At 41.2% G+C, this 12,921-nt stretch overlaps 1 long non-coding RNA gene across 3 annotated transcripts in view; it reads left to right on the top strand.

Moving 5' to 3' along the window:
* Window positions 1–4,298: 4,298 nt before the first annotated feature.
* LOC118151595 (uncharacterized) overlaps window positions 4,299–12,921 on the top strand; it is an 84,458-nt gene continuing 75,835 nt past the window's right edge. For all 3 annotated transcript variants that reach the window (XR_004739991.3, XR_004739992.3, XR_013532687.1), the window contains exon 1: window positions 4,299–4,377. This is a non-coding gene — a long non-coding RNA (uncharacterized LOC118151595). The remainder of the gene's footprint in view (window positions 4,378–12,921) is intronic.

A 12,921-nucleotide genomic window follows, 5' to 3' on the forward strand; every position in this document is an offset into this window, starting at 1 on the left:
GTGTGTTTTCCTTTGTTCATTGTTCTCTCATGGCATGATGGCTAGCGAGGGTAGCCTTCCTGTAGTCCAGGAAGTAAAGATGGAGTTGCTGAGGCCGGGTGGGGTGGCTCACGCCTGTAATCCCAGCACTTTGGGAGGCCGAGGCAGGTGGATCACGAGGTCAAGAGATCAAGACCATCCTGGTCAACATGGTGAAACCCCGTCTCTAATAAAAATACAAAAAAATTAGCTGGGCATGGTGGCACGTGCCTGTAATCCCAGCTACTCAGGAGGCTGAGGCAGGAGAATTGCCTGAACCCAGGAGGTGGAGGTTGCGGTGAGCCGAGATCGCGCCATTGCACTCCAGCCTGGGTAACAGGAGCGAAACTCCATCTCAAAAAAAAAAAAAAAGATCGAGTTGCTGAAAGATCCTTTTCCTCAGTGCTGATTTTTCTTTGTGGCACCGAGCATCTATTTCCAACACTGAGAATCCCAGGAACAGTGATGATATTGCCCCAAAGCCCTGCTGTCTTTCTGCAAAATGTCTTGGTGTAGGTGAGCTGGCTTGTTGCCAGGCATCAGGTGATAGGAAGGAGAAAAGTCCTTACAGACAGCTAAAAGTGGATATGGATTTGGTTCCTTTCACACCTACTATATAACAGGCACTATTTGAGGCTATATATTAGGCACCATTGATACCTGCATATCTGGTGGGCCATTTACTTGTAAATTTAGAGTGGCTTCCATAGGGAAAGATGTTCACTAATAGAGGGGTCCTAGGGTATCCCTAGGGCAGTCTGTGTTGGTTCTGGTTTTAGGTGGTCACAGTGGCATAGCTTCCATTCAGCTTTTTCAACTGTGATCAATGTCAGCAGTGACTGTGGGTACCTCAGTGGCCGAGGCTGTACAAGTTCATGGCAGTGATAGTGAAAGTGAAGGTTGTTAGGGTTCTCAGTGGCAAGGGCTTTAGTTGTCCTTTCATTCTCACTTTTTCCTCAGTGAGGAGGCTTGTTCGGAGAGATCCCTCTTGGTGTCTGGTCTTACGTGACCCACAGTGGCCACAGCTACACTGTGTTCTAGGGTGTAGGAGTGACTGTGAAGCTGCTATCCCATGCTTGGTGTCCTGTTAAACTAGGTCTCTCATGGCACCTGTGTTGTGGGTGCAAGTTCACTCTCTGAGGCATGGGTAGATGCAGCTCCCCTACAAAGCTGTGGGATGTGACTCTGAGGCACTCCCTGGTAGCTTGGGCCCAGGGAGTGTAGATACAGCTGTGACTCTGATCTTAGGAGTCAGTCAGCAGCACTAGCACAGCTCCAGGGAAGAAGGAGTGTTTCAGAGGCTTGGGACCTGGGGAGCTGGGCACAACTTTGGCTCTCAGTGCCAATAGGGCACAGTGGTAACTTGAGCACCCAGGGAGGAGCTATTGCCTAGTGATGACCCTGGATGTTGGGAGGTGAGACCCAGAAGATACCCAGGTTCTGTCAGTCTAGATTCAGTGGTAGCAGGGACTCAGGAAAAGTGAGGCACAGTGGTGCTGGGATCTGAGGGTGGGGAGCAGCACAATGATGACTCTATTCCCCAGGGATGTGGGGTGCCTCAACAGCTCAGACTCTGGAAGGGCTAGGCCAAGTCCTGGAGCACAGGGTTTGTTCCGCCAAGAGGGTGAGGTGGCACAGCCCAATCAAGGCTTGGCTTCTCTGGTGGTAGGGCACCATATCAGCTTGGGGTAAAGATGCTCCACCAGACCAGTGCTTCTGGTCACCAGGGAACAGGGCACCATGTTGCCTGGCGCACCTAGGGTGCAGCTGCTTTGCTGAGCCACAACTCAGATTTCTAGGGGTCTGGGTGCTATGTTGGCTCAGGTGCTGGATTTGTGACTGCTCCACTGGACCGGAGCTCCTGGTTCCACAAGGAGTGGCCTGCCAGTCAACTCAGGCTCCAGGGGGTATGGCTGCTCTGTGGGGCTGGTGCTCTTGGTCCCAAGAGGGAAGTGTGCTGCATGGGTTCTGGCATAAGGGTCATGACTGCTCTGCTGGGCTGAAGCTCCAGTTCCCATGGGGTTTAGGCAAGGGCTGGTTCTTGCACAGGCAGGTGGTGGTAGCAGCTTCTCTGCAGGCTTTGAGTAGTTGTGGGTTGGAGCACATCTGCAGTGGGACTGGGGGAGATAAAGTGCCTCGGGGCAATCTGGCTGCAGCAACTCAGCTGGGGAATGGTGCGCCACTGTGTATGTGAGCATGCGAAATGATGGAAGACCTTCAGAGATGCAGAGATCAGTGGCTAGTGGCCCCTGGAGCAGGATACCTTCTGGCAGTGGCTCCACTTTTAAGATGCCATGTGCAGTGACAATCTGGCCACAGGAAATGAGGCATAACCCAGGCTTCTCCTCTGGAGTAGTGCTTCCATTACAACTTCAGGCAGCTCCCTAAGCTGGGCTCAGGGCCTGCAAGGACTACAGAATCCTCCAGTAGCAAAGGCTGCAGTTGTCCTCTGTAGTAATGGGAGCTGCTGGGAGCCTCCTACTCACCTTTTCCCTTGTAGGGAGAAGTCTCTCTTGCTTGTGAGCTGATACCTACCAGGTAAGTTAGGCAGGTAGAGGAGATGGATGTTTCTTTCCCTTTTCCTTGGGGCCATCCTGAGTTTCTCTGCTCCACACGGTTTCTGCCACTCCCTTGCTATACTCTGGCATGTTCCTTTAGTCACTCTGGTCAAACTGTAGTTGTTTACTGTGTTGTTCCTTTTTTGTGTTTGTGGGAGAGGAGCATTTGTACCTTCTCACTCATTTATCAGTTTATTATAAAGGATATTTCAAAGGATTTTAATAGCCAGAGGAAGAGATGCATAAGGCAAGGCCTAGAAGGGTCCTTAGCACAGGAGCTGCTGTCTTAGTGGATTTGGGTCCATCAACATCCTGACATGTGGATGTATTCGCCAACCTTGAAGCCTGTCACGTTTTGTTCAAGGATTTTTATAGAGTTTGATCTCCTGAGTTGTACAGAGTTTCACCCAGAGGTCAGTGGGTGGGGCTGAAAGTTCAACCCTCTAATCCTCTAGTCACTTGGTCTTTCTGGCTGTGACTGGTCCCATCGTGGGGCTCTCTAGGGGCCCCACCCAAAGCCACCTTATTAGCATAAATTCAGGATTTGTCAAAGCGGCTTATTGTGAATAATAAAGATATCCCTCTCAGGAAATTCCAAGCATGTTAGGAGCTCTTTGACAATAACCAGGGACAAAAACCACATATATTTCATATTAAACCACAGGTACTCTAGCCAGAAACCATGAAGCATTCCAGCTGACCTCACCTGCGTGGGCAAACTTAATAGAGATCACCCAATTCAAGCCTAGACCAGAACAATCAGCAGATGACCTACAGGTTATTGAGGACATTAAATACTTACTGTTTTAAGTTGCTGAGTTTTGGGATGGTTTGTTATGCAGCAATAGCTAATTAATACATATGATGAAAACCGTTTTCTAAAATGAAAATAGATATAGAAAAAATAAACTAAATCCAGAGAAGAAACTAAAACATAAAATGCCTACTGTTACAGTAGGTAGCTAGTCAGGTGTGAGCAGGACAGGAGAGGGCTTTCCCCCCACCACACTCCAAGAGTGTGGGGTGACCATCAGGTGATAGGCAGCTGTTAACAATCTCCCTCAGGCTTTCCCCCCACCACACTCCAAGGGTGTGGGGTGACCATCAGGAGATAGGCAGCTGTTAACAATCTCCCTCAAGTAATAATGGGTCACAGCTGGTGCCAGGGAAGGGCAGCACCCTAATAGATAGAAAACACCTGAAACTGATCAGCAACTTCACAATAAAATCTCAGGAGTGGAGAGAAGTGATGTAATGCAAGATCCCGGAACTATGCCCGCGTATAAAATCCCAGGTCAAGTGGTCAATCAGCACACTTGGTCTCTCAAGTTGCCCATGAGGCTCTCTTCCAAGCGCACCTTCCTTCCTTTTCTTCTTTTCCTCAGGTATGTAAAGCTTTTTAATAAACTTTCATTCCTGCTTGAAAACTTGTTTTAGTCTCTCCTGCCTTAAGCCCCTCAGTCGAATCCTTTTCTGAGGCGGCAAGAATTGAGGTTGCTGCAGACCCACCCACAGATTACCACCGTGATATGATTTGGCTGTGTCCCGCCCCTCACAATCTGATCTTGAAATGTTGCTCCCATAATTCCCAGGTGCCATGGAAGAGACCCAGCAGGAGGTAATTGAATCATGGGGGCAGAGCGTTCCTGTGCTGCGCTTGTGGTAGTGAATAAGTCTCGCGAGATCTGATGGTTATAAAAGTGAGCGTTCCTCCATAGAGGCGCTCGCTCGCCTGCCGCTGTGTAAGACGTCTCTTTGCTCTTCTGCCTTAATTGTGAGGCCTTCTCAGCCGTGTGGAACTGTGAGTCCTTTAAGCCCCTTCACTTTATAAATTACTCAGTCTTGGGTATGTCTTTATTAGCAGCGAGAGAATAGGCTAATATACACCAGTAACAATACTATATAAAATGTGTTCATTTGTTAGAAGTAGCTGAATTTTGTTTTCTGAGCTTTATAGCAACCAACGGGAGGAGGACTAGCCACCTATTACACGGTACATAATATAAACAAAATAGAAGTAAGCTAGTTATAACGATGCCTTCAGCATTTCTAATAAACCTCGGAGTAAAATTATGCCACATTTGAAATTGAAGAAGAAATGATATAAATATAGCCCTCTTCGGTTTTAAGCACTTTTATTTATTTATTTTTTAACCATGGAGAGGTTTTGATTACAGTAGAATGTTTTTATTACTGCTACTTTACATACTACCTTTTTATTCCTCTTTTATGTTCTTTGCTTCACATTATTTTTCTTGCCTTATTTCCCTCCATTTATACTCACTGGTAAAGGTCCACAGAGATTAGAATGGCAAAGTTAGCACTGAAAAATATTAGGTCAAAATTAATTGGGAAGGATAATTCTGATCCCAATTTTTGTCTTCTTCAAAATATATTTAGATACATGACCTTTCATGCTATTCATCATCAACAATGCTTCAGTAGTTAATAAACTTCCCATTTCACAAGTTTATCTGATATCATATTAATTAGAATTAACAGGCAACTTATCAGTGGAAGCATGTGGCAAAAGATTTTTTTGTGTCAAAATTGCAAATTATTTACTAGCAAGTGTAGAAATATATCACCACCACGCTTTCAAAGAAATCTTTGAATATGTGTGAACATGTACTACTCTGCCTTTTTGGCTTCTGAAAGACTTATTATCAAATTCTAGCTTCAAAACTTAATGGATTTTATCTTTCTCCACTCATCTCTTTGTTATAAATCATGAAAAAATATGCTTACCGAATGCCAATATTGGCCACAACTAGAAAGAATAACAGTCACCAGAGTAGTAGTTGCTAGAACATGAAGGCAAATGAGCTCTTCTGGGGCCAATAAAATAAATTGCCATTGGCCATGGTGATGTCTCTATTCCAGTCTATCAGTGCTTGGGGCAGTAAGGTGTTATGGTAGGTACCCTGATGACCTGAGGGGTGGCAGCTGGTCAAAAAAAAAAGACTTGAACATGTATAAATTTAATATAAATTTTAGTGACATAGAAGATTCTTAAAGATCTACTGTGGAATAACTTAAATAGAAAATTGAACACTAAAGTATACAAGTCAAAAAATACAAAAATGTCCCTTCTCTTTCTGAGACACATTTTAAAGCAGGTAATTATTTTTTCATGGTGTGTAAAAACTGAAAAAGTCTTTGGTTGAGCAGCTGAAAAGGGTTGTTAAACTCTTTAACCCTTTCTTGATCTGTTGATGTATCCCGTTTTCTCCTCTCTCCCTCTTTTACTTCTTTCTTTTTCAGAATTGGAGTTTCAGAATAATTCTGGAGAGGAAATGCTGTGTTCAATGGTAGTTATTAAGGAAAGATCTATCTGCTCTCCTGTTACCAGGAATACTGGAAAAAGTGAGGTGTTAGAACAGAAAGCCCAGGTGATTTGATGAAAATGAATCTTAAGTGAATGGGTTCTACCCAGCCTAATCTGCATACACTCTTTGAACTTTAAGTGTGAATCGGTGGGCTGGTTTCTAAATTTCTGATGGAAAAGCTAAAAGCAAAAGATGGAGAAGAAAGCAAAGGATAGAGAAGCAGACTGGAAGATGATCCCCAATGATCCCAGACGCCTGGCATTTACAACCTTATATAATCCCCTCCCTTTGAGGGCAGTGTGCACTTACTGATGAAGAGACTACAGGAGTGGTGGAAAATCATTTCTGTGATTAATTTACATACGTACACAAAAGTAGCTTCTATTTTGAGCATCCTTTTGCCCTTTCTTACTCTCCCAGAGAGACCATTCACTCTGGGAGGAACAAGCTGCTGTGTCATGATAACCTATTGAGAGCCTTATGTGGTAAAACAACTTATGTCTTTGGCCATAGCCAGTGAGGACCTGAGGCGTGCTGATGGCCAAGTGCATGAGCTTAGGATTCTCCCCCAGCAGATTGTGGAAGGCGACTGCAGTCCTCACTGACTTCCTCGATTGCAGCTGTGAGAGTCCCTGAGCCAGAGGCAGTGGCCCAGTCTCACCTATGTTCCTGACCCACAGAAACTGTGAGGTAGTGAAGATTTGTTGTTTGAAGCTGTTATTTTTTTGGGGAAACACAATAGAAAACTAATACAGGGAGAGGCAATTTGATTCCTCCATCTTGTGCCTCAGTTTCTACTCTCTACGTCTGTTGTCTAAGTTTTCATATTTTTGTTTTATTTTACGTTTGAGACTCCTTGGACTTGTTTTTAGTGGTAGTATATCCTAAGGGCATGCAATAGAGAGCCTGAGGCAATAGGGCAAAGCAGTATAACCTCCCTGGTTTTATATGTGTCTGGCTCTGGTGTTTAGAGAAGGCCTTCATTTCCAGAGCAGAGCCACTCTATCTCCTCTCATGTAATGGACAGAGAATAGAAAAGTAGGCCAGAAGGTTGGGCCGGGAACTCCTTTGCTTTCATTCTACTCATCAGTCATCTTGCGGTTTTTTTTTAAAGCAACTAAAAGAGGACAATGTTTTTCATATTTTTGGTTGTTCTTTTAAGTTCTGGTTTTCTGTAACCAATCTCACTAAACATTAGTCCTGTGTCTTTTTTAAATGTCACTTTCTCTCCTGACTGGCCAAATTGAAATTGTATCCCATTGTCTTACCTTTACCTTCCTTACCTCTTATAACTTACTCTATTTTTTTCTTACAAAATCACTTTATCACCAGCTAATGTAATATATAAGCAAATCATGTTTGCTTACATATTACATTTATTATTTAATATATATGTCCACTAACTACAGTATAAAAAATTCATAAGTAGTTTGTTTTTATTCACTGGTGTATTTTAATTTCCAAAAAGACTTAATAAATATTGCTTGAATTAATGGATTTATTAATAGTATTCTGCAAAATTAATGTATAATGATAATATAGAGAGCTTAAATGTCTACCTTCTGATTAAAATATAAGGAAACAGAGCTGAGACATAAAAGTAACTTTGCTAAAGTCACTTATTTAATCATGGACTAAGGACTATATACTAGATCTCAAAATCTTTTTCTATTATGCCTTCACATTTCCAAAACAAACCTAGGAAAATATAATTAATCATATTATGAAACAGTAACTTTGGATGTTTTTCTTTTTTAATATTTTTCATGTGGAATATTATCTCCAGAATTTTTAATCTTTCTAAATTTTCTCCATTTAGTGCATTTCAGTAGAATTTTAACTTTAATTCATGAAAATCCTCTATCCTTCCCCAAATTTGCCAAAATCATATTGAATGCCTATAAGTCTGCCCCCTAAAGTCTTAGAAACTTACACTGTTATTGAAAGTTACAATTTTTGTTGGAATAATATTCCCAACCTAATTTTTGGCAGTAAAGCAGCATGCTTATAATAAAGATTATGTTTTTAGTTTGGGGGAATAGCTATGTTTTATCTCCAAAATATGTGTTATGCTTTCAGGTTTTTAAGAACTATCATCTGTATAGTCCCAGGCTTGTTTGTGTGCTTCCTGAAGCCTGGCCTTTGAGCCAGACCATTCCTTCCCGACTCTGTCATTCATCACTTAATCCCTTCATCAGTGTGCATTATGGAATCCTTTAACCTCAAGGCCTGCCATCAGACTTGGGTTTTTGATGTCAGATTGCCATCCAATGCCCTAGCCTTTCAGTTTCTTGGCCTTCTCATCTGTGGGGTGTTCATCTCCCTGTACCCCAGTCATTCCTTTTCATCCCTTAATTCCAATCCCTGGACCTCATAACTACTGCACCTTTGAAATTGTCAGACCATCCCATTCTCTGATCATAACTGCTGCTCCTTCCACTTTGGCTACTCCCATGATGACCACTTATCAACTTCAACAACAACATGGGTCCATTGGGTCTTTGGCTTTGTTTTAATTTATTCGTGTTCTAGAGTCATCTTTCTTAGATGTCATGGGCCAATATTTCAACAACATTCTTGCCAATACTGTTATCATTCTTCCCTGATTTCTGATTTTGTCTATGTGGCAAAAAACTAACCATGGACAAAACTATTCATGTTTTTACTTCTGCACCTATGTAGCAGTCTCTCTGGAGAGAATCTTAGAGCAGGAAAGATGTGGTTTTCTCTGAATTCACAAGCCACATCCTCCACTGCATCAACCCTGATCACCTTCTCATATGCCTCTTTCAAATGTTAGCCTCTCTCTTCAAACTGCCCTGTGCCCTCTTCACGTTCAATTAGACTTGGTTTCTGACTTTTTCTGGTACATTATGAAAAAAATGAAAAGGCTGAAGGTTATTAACCTCCCAATACCCATCAATAGGCATCAACATTCGATATTCCCACTCCTAGTACAATAAAGGAGCTATCCTAGGCTAATCCCAGCTCCACTTCAGTTCACAACCCCTCCCACCTTTGCAGGAACTTTATACTACTGACTTATTTTTATCTTGTGTATTCAAGTTTTTTCATTTAAATAGAATATTTCCCAAGCTTGCTTATTTCACTCTTATTTAGAACAAGCAAGGATGACTCTTGACTCCACCTCTCTTTCTAGTTGCCACCCGTGGTGTGTTGTAATTCCCAAAAATGGGTTGCAATAATGTCTCCCATGCCACACACGTTTCTTGCAATGTGACCTTCACTCTTCTCTCACTAAGTGCTGGGAACAGTTTTCCTCCCCACAGCCTGGACAGAACTTTACAGCTACCTCCACTAAAACAGAGGAAATGATATAAATGTGGCCTCTTCATATGATCTTTCCTGTGGTCATGTTTGAACTTCATCACAGCGTGGTAGTTAAATTCCAATGGCAAGTATCCCAAACAAACAGGGTGGAGCTACATACCATTTTTATGACCTATCTGACCTCGATAGTCTTATGGGGTTACTTCTTATCACAGCCTATCAAAAATGCATGTTGTCAAAAGACTTATCACTGATGATGAAAGCCTAGATCACCTGGCTGAGATAGAGTTTGTTAGGTTTTTCCGCAGCAAAGTTATTCTTTGTATTTCTTTCCATACTGTACTCTTAGAAAGGCAGTCGCTTTGCACTGCTCACACATCTGGAGGGGGGATTTATTTACATGCTCCATTTCCTTGGAGTGTCTACATAAATTATTTAGAATTCTGCGTGGGAGATCTATTCTCTCCCAGTTGTTTATTATTTGATCACTTATTCCTATCAGTATGGATGCTTGAATATTTATTGTATATGTTGTATTATCATGGAATACTATGCTATTTTTTTGGACTTGAATATAATTCTGATTATTTTTGTTCCAATGTCAGCTTTGGCATTGGGTGTTCTGTTATCTCCCTGTCCCTTTGATATACCCCATTAATGTGGCATTGTTTTTAGTACTTCCTTATTTTCTGGCCCTACATGATGCTCCAGGCTCATCTTCTGGATTCCCTTCCCAACTCCCAGAATCAGCCTTTTCTCCAACTAGCTGTTGCTTTAATTGGAGAAAGGTATTACTGACATCTGAGTGCTAGCATGCTACTTGCTACTGGGATGTCATTACCTTTAGGTCCTATTAGGTGACAAAGTGAGGGAATATAAACGTGCATACTAACCCATGTATGAGGTTTTCTCACCACAAGTAATGGGAAAAACTTTTACTATTAATGGGAAAAACCCATTTTAATGGGAAAAATGTTAATCACTTTTGCACCAATCTAGTATTTACACATATTGGTAATATTTTTATAGCCTATTTTTTATAGTTTGAGAAAAACAATCTTAGTTCATTTTCAAATATCATGAAATATCTTTTTTTAAACGGCCTCTGCAATGAACTAATTATGAAAAGCTACTTAATCTGTAGAAACTTCAGTTTTTTAATGTGTAAAATCAGGAAAGGTTCACTGGATGACTTGAAGTCTTAACAAATTTGAAAGTCTTTATAACCAGCATACCTGTGCAGATTCCTTTGAGGGACCTTACTCTACATTTATAAAACTTAAATAAGTTTTATAATGACTATCCATGAAGCCTGTGTGCACATGTGTCTGTGTGGAGGTTGAAAATGCTCTCACCATTTGGCCACTGGCTTGCTCAGTATATTCATTTGCATTATTCTTGTCTATATGTTCTATATATAAAAGTGACAATGCACTAGTGAATATATGTAAGACGCTCTATGTATAAGGTACCATATAGCTTTTATTATTATCCCATCCCTCACAAGTCTGTATTACTTTTATGAGAATGACTCCACCTCTTTTTAAGTCACACCTTCCTTTCTTCTTCCCTTGTTTGATTATGAAGAGATCTACAGTGTTTTCCTTTCTTCGCCAATTTGAAATCTAGCTCTCCATGGTACAAAGCTTCTCAATGTTAGGAGAGAAATAAGGACTTGGTATGTTTCCGACAATCGTTTGGATAATAGGTTTCATCACTGCACCTCAAAGGCATGGCATAGACTTCTTTCAGTGTGCTGGACCATGAAAAGAGGAAACAAGAATAGACTTTCACATATTTTTAAATGAAATAACCACCAAGTAACTATATGGTTCACTGCTTTAGGTTATTTTCACAGATGAAAGCAAGCTTTTTATGACAAGCAGTTTTCTCTATTCTTCCCTTCATGGTGACATCATTGTTTTTGTGGGAGGAAGGGTATTTTAGAAATTATGGGGTGCCCTGGGTCTAGAGTCATCTTTATCTTTTCAGTGCACAGCCAGCTTAAGCAACTCATTCAGTTCTGAACTCTAAAAACAGATCTGCCAAATAATTTAAGTGAAAATAATTTACATCCGGCCATCATATTGTCTGGGCATTAGAAATGGAATCTTTATTGGCAGCTGTAAATTACACAGTATTAACACTGAGTTTAAACTCAACCATTGATTACAAAAGGAGACAGAACTTTAAATATTTTAATTTTGGAATTTTTCTCTCAGGATTTTGTTTTCCCTCTAAGAATCACATTTTCTTTCACATAGCTTAGAAGTGTGGGTGATGCTGGTCATACAAGGTATGTCAATTAAAGGGAAGCTAGCTTTGTTTTGCTTTGTTCTGGTTTGAAAACAAAGTTTTTGACAGCATTAAATGCAACATTTTCAAGAAAGCATCTGGACTACGATTATAGATGAACATTTCTCATTTCATTGTCTGAGTACAAAGCCATTTATAGGGCAACTTATCACATAAACACCCCTTGGCATCTTATAATAGAAATCAATAACACAGCAAAAAAGAAGACAGATGCAATTGAACCATATGCTACATGAAAGATACCCTGTGAACTTCTTAAAAACTTTGTGCATATGATATTTACCTTGTATTGGTGTCTGATATATACATTTAATTTTTATTAGTTTTTAGCAAAAGAAGAACAAACGATTTATCTTAATAGGAAGATAAAAAATACCATGTGTAGATTCATGATACATATTCAGATTTCTCACTGTTTGCAAACACACCATCACTGATTAGGAGAAATGCTTTTGAGACCTGAAAGCAAGTGGAGAGAAGTTCATTTATTCATAAGAAGTCCAGAAAGAAGCAGGAAATTATCATCTAATATGAGGTGTGGCCTAGGTAAATAAGTATGTGCACGGGCAGGGGAAACTGATTATCCTTGAAAGGGATGGTGTGGGTTGGGGCAGAGGTGACCAGGAACTAGAAATAGCAGTATAGCTGGTGGACCAGAATATGACACTAACATTGAAGAGAGTGGCACTGACCCAGCCCAATTAGGGTGTTGCCATGTGTCTCCTCAGAGTGGCTCAGTTAGATGGTGGCTAAGGCAAAGATGACAGCATTGACCCTGAAAATCAGTGGTAACCCCAAGAGTCATCCCTCATTTAGAAAAGAGTTGTCTAAATGGGTAGGAAATTTACCTGGTTGGCCTTTAAGGAAGGCGTTCAAAGCCGTCAAATTTGGAGAAGACACAGTAAGAGACCCAAGATGGCCTTCTTACTCACGGAACCTGTGGCAGAGGAGAGAATGTGCAGAGAGCTGGGAAACCAGGATGGATCTATGGTAGTGGGAATGCCACAGAGACCGATGGTTTTCTGCCAAGGGTCTCTCGTAGGCTGGGGACTGGGAACTATCTGTCACTCAGGATACACAAAGAGTTCGTAAGTCAATTTTGTCTAGGCACCTTAAGGACAAACTCACAATGTCTAGTGGCCATGCCAACCTCTCATAGATGACTCCAAAGTCACTGCCTTTTTAGGTGTCCCCATTTTGGTAAAAGCAAACACCTGATTTGTGTTGTAATGTTAAGGGCAAGCCCAGTTAAGCATCCTGTCATTTCTTCTAATAATTGATATTCTCTTAGCTTTCTTTTATCCAAGTATCCATTTTCTCATTTCCCTCAATTCCTTTAATTATTCAGTATCAGAGTCTCACATTCACAGGAGGTAAAGTTGTTTTTGTTTGTTTGTTTTTTCTTTTTG

This window comes from Callithrix jacchus, chromosome 2 (assembly GCF_049354715.1).
Source record: "Callithrix jacchus isolate 240 chromosome 2, calJac240_pri, whole genome shotgun sequence".
Lineage (NCBI taxonomy): Eukaryota > Metazoa > Chordata > Mammalia > Primates > Cebidae > Callithrix > Callithrix jacchus.